Genomic DNA, 4,610 nt, shown 5'->3' on the forward strand with positions numbered 1-4,610 from the left:
CATGCTGAACCGTGGGTATCTCCAAGGAGCATGAACGATGCGTTTTTCTAAAACTCTTCCCAAAGTCCACAGGCTCTGTTGGATCTGGCCTGCTGCTTCTGGTTTCTCTTCCCACCATTCATTCCTGCTCCCTGTGCCCAGCTGGCTCTTCCTCAAACACACCAGGCGCATTCCCACACAGGGCCTGGGGACTGGCCTCCTTACATCAGTCTTTTTAACCTGAAGTTACCTCTGCCCGAAGAAGCACCCAGCAATGAGCCTTATGTGGACACCACCCACCACTCCCGACAGTGGGACAGGCAGGCCTGGGCTGAAAGTCTGCTTCGCAGGTCAGAATTTGTGTGACTTTGGACAAGCTACTGAAAGCCCCCAAATCTCAGTTTTTCCCATCTGTACAAAGGGTACAACCAATATTGCAGGATGCCTGTGATGGTCAGATCAAGTAACAGATGCAAAGGCTCACCCTACATCCTGCCACGTGGGAGGTTCTGGAAACGCCAGGCCACAGGCTTTCTTCTTTTCTGAGTCGATGTTGCCTTTGTCTATGGGTTTAAATAGCTTTTTAAAATCGTAAAACAGCATATACAAATTATTAAAACACGAAAAGCACGAGAGGGTATAAAGAAGGAGGGAAAAAAAATCACCCATAATCCCATCACCCGGCGGCAACCACGGTTAACTCTGGCACACTTCCTTCTGTGCTATTTTTGAAACTCCGTAACGGCTCTCCTTCCCTGTGTGTTGATCCCTGTTTAAGTTCAGCCATTGTGCTTCCTGTAGCTCAGAAATCGTTTCAATGTGAGTGTGCGGAACTTTTCCAGCGTCTTCCAAGGAGGCTGAGACCGTGTGTTGATGGGGTTCTATTGTTTCCAGCTCCGCAAGTTGGGGGAAGGCAGTGCTCCCTACAGAGAGGAGCATTTTACTTTTAAAAGAGCATAAAGAGAGATCGCTGTGCAGAGATGGGCAGAGAGTCCCTCAGCCTCCCTTCCCCTGCTCTCCCGCTGGCCGCCTTCCCTGATTTCTTATCGCTGGAAAGTTCCCTGGCTGAAATTACCAACCCTGTTGCTTAGCAGTTCATCTGCTCCTGCCTGTTTCCCTCCTGTCCCCGGGAACTCGGGGCCATGTGTTCCCTTGGCCCATATGCTGACAAGCATCTCCCCGCCCAACCTGCCACCAGCCCAGGCATCGGCCAGGGCCACCTGCTCACTGTCTCCCTGACTTCCAGAGGCAAGAATGCCGAGTGGGAGGACAGTGTTGTGGGGAGAAGTAAGGAAAAAAAAATGATTCCTCAGACAAAGGGACTCGAGCCTCCCATACACCTCTTTCCTTAGTCCTCGCTGTGGTCCTTACCCCCTACTTTTAATTGATCTCTGCTGGGAGGATGCTTCTGGGAGCAAAAACAGGCAAAAACAGAGCTAGGAAAGAAACAATGTTGCCACAGGGAGAATCTAAACTTACAATTTCCACATAGCTCGTTAGCCTCCACTGAGTAGGAGGGTGAGGCGGAGAGCTGGGAGGGCCGAGGCACTGCAGAGGGGCCCGGCACCACTGTGCAAATCTGTAGGCTGGTAAGCTGGTTCACAGTCCTTTATAACTGTCCCAGAACTGCCCTGGCTGGCGTAGCTCAGTGGATTGAGCGTGGGCTGGGAATCAAAGTGTCCCAGGTTCAATTCCCAGCCAGGGTACATTCCTGGGTTGCAGGCCATAAGCCCCACCAACTGCACATTGATGTTTCTTTCTTTCTTTCTCTCTCTCTCTCTCTCTCCCTCCCTCCCTTCCCTCTCTAAAAATAAATAAAATCTTAAAAAAAAACTTTAAGAACTTACTGTATATGTCAGAAATGCTGTCCTTCTTTATCTAAACAAGGCTACCTGAGGTCCCTTCTAATGGGCAATCGTCTGGATGATAGGAAGCCATCTGTCTGCAGCCAGGGAATGAAACTATCTTCTTCGACCCCAGCCAAAATGCCTCTGCTGGAATCGGAAAAGCTGGTCCCTGGAGCAGGTGACTCAGTTTCCCAAAGGAGCACAGAGGCCCTTCTGGGTAGGGAGGACGGACAGCTCAGTCCCTGTTCCTGAAGCTCAGAGCGAGAGAGACCTATTAAGGATAAAGTCGAGAGTTTTCTATCAAGGCCTGGTGGAAGGGAAGAGCAGTGAGGGTCCAGAAAGAACCTGAAAAAACACCTGGGCTAATGAGGAAGAGCTGGGGTAGTGTGGGAGGGCAGGCTTGTGTACAGCGTGTGGTCGCTGTCTGAGGCCCCGTGAGCCCCCTCAGCCTGGCGCAGCACTGAGCACCCAGGGAACATGTGAGGTGCGACTAGGGTGGGAGCGGAAACTAAAGAGGGGCTCTAGGCATGGAGCACCCTTGGGTCATCCTCCCTTGAAGGCTACTACCGTGAGAACGTGGACCAAGGGGGCATCGTGACAAAGGTCCAGTGGGCAGCTGCCAGCCTGTGGAGGCCCAGTGCTCGTGAGCACCCTCCAGTGGCAGGGTGAAGTAGGGCCATCGTGAACTGCTCAGAAAACAGCGACCTCCCCACCGGAGTGTGGATGTCAAATGGACTCTCCCTTGAGACAGTGTAAGCCCGCAGAGCTTCTGGGCAGAGGGGAACTCGAGAGAGCATCTCAGGTTTCCTACTTATCTGGCATGTGGAGTTTTACTTTAAATTCATTATTTGTTATACTTAGTATATAAGGGAAAATGTTAACTATGGGAAATACAAACCGAAAAAACACAAAAGTTGTCCCGGGCTCGGATGGTGCTAGCATCTCGGTACGTTTTCTTCCAGTCTGTTTTCTATACAGCAGGACAGCACACACGGCTTTCTGACTGGTCTTTTACACGGAAAATGATGTCAACATTTTTCTCATATCCCATTCAAATTTCCCTTGTCTTTTAAAGTGGCTGTGCCACACTCCACTGCACTGTTGTACCCTGGTCCGGTTAGCAAAGCCCCTGTTGTTAGGTGCTGAGATTGTCGCAAACCCTTTCCGAGCTCCGACTTCGCGTGTGACTCTGGGGCGGGCGCTCCAGGCGAGGCCTGGGGTCAGGCACAGCAGGGTGAGACATGGCGCTGGCTCTCAGTTAGTTACGCTTTCACTGAAGACTTCCAGTCAGTGTGGCAGACGCGGTGGATATGGAAAGAGGTTCCTCCCATTCATGCATACACGAATCTGCATGTAATGTAAGAAAGATAAATTTAAATACACATAGGTCTCCGAAGAAAGACAGAGGACTTCCCAGTGTTAGTGATGAGGAGGGAACTTTAAGCCAGAGTGTTGGCAGGAGCTGAGGCCATGATAGTCTAAGGGTGATGAAGACCCAGACATAGGCCTTGGGGGTTCAGAATTTTTTAATTAAAAATATTGGGGTGACACTGGTTACTAAGGTTCAATTATACTGCTCTATACTACATCATCTATATATGGCACTGAGTGCTCACCACCCAAAGTCTAGTCTCCCTCCGTCACCTAAAATTGGACCCCTTTTACCCTCTTCATCCTCCTTCCAACCTCCTCGCCCTCTGGTAACCACCCTTCTGTTATCTGAGTCCATGAGTTTGTTGTTTGCTTTGTGCATTTGTTGCTTTCTGCTTCATATCCCACATATGAGTGAAATCATATGGTTCTTGACTTTTTCTGACTTATTTCCCTTAGCATTTAATACTCTCGAGATCCATCCATGTTGTTGCAAACAGCAGTATCACATCTTTTTCGTGGCTGAGTAGTATTCCATTGTACATATGTACCATATCTTCTTTATCTAATCTATCCAAGGACACTTAGGTTGTTTTCATGTCTTAGCTGCCTTGTATCATGCTATAATGAACATAAAGGTGCATATATCCTTACAAATAAATGTTTTCAAATGTTTCAGGGGGATACCCAGAAGAGGGGTTGCTGTTCATATGGTAAGTCTATTCATTTTTTGAGGAAACTCCGTACTGTTTCCTACAGTGGCTGTACCAGTTACATTCCCACCGCAGTGGATGAGGCTTCCTTTTTGTCCCCATCCTCTTTAACACTTGTTATTTCTTTTCATATTGATAATAACCATCAGAAGGGGATGAACACCCATTGAAAACAGAATTTAAGGTCTCAGATCTAGGTAAGTGGAGAGGTAGGGATAGTGGTTTCCTGGCTTAAAGGTAGGAACCTCTGAAAGGATCAGAGAAACTCAGCAGGTCTATCTGGGGACATTCCGAGAAAGTTTGCTGTCCACGTGGGCAATGGGTGGAAGGGCACTGCATGCCACAGTGGGAAACCCGAGCCTGCCCTGCTGGCACAAACTCACAGCACATCAGTCGTGCCTAGGAACCAGCATAAACACTGGCCTAGAGCTGGTCAAACAAATGGGGAGCTAGCAGAAGCGAACTAAAGTTTCCTGTGGAGAAACGCCGCCACATTTATATGCAGGGGACATGAGATTCCTTAAGGGGAAAAAAAAACCCACTGAAGACGGCAAGAAGAATTAGAAACTGCAAAAAGCTACAAACTATGATGAAGGACACTTAGAAAAAGCAGTGAGCAGAATAATTAACATTTCAAAATCTAGATGAAACAGAGCAATCTTAAATAGACTATGGTTTAAGTACATTTGAAATATTAAAA

The sequence above is a fragment of the Phyllostomus discolor genome, chromosome 10 (assembly GCF_004126475.2).
Source record: "Phyllostomus discolor isolate MPI-MPIP mPhyDis1 chromosome 10, mPhyDis1.pri.v3, whole genome shotgun sequence".
NCBI lineage: Eukaryota > Metazoa > Chordata > Mammalia > Chiroptera > Phyllostomidae > Phyllostomus > Phyllostomus discolor.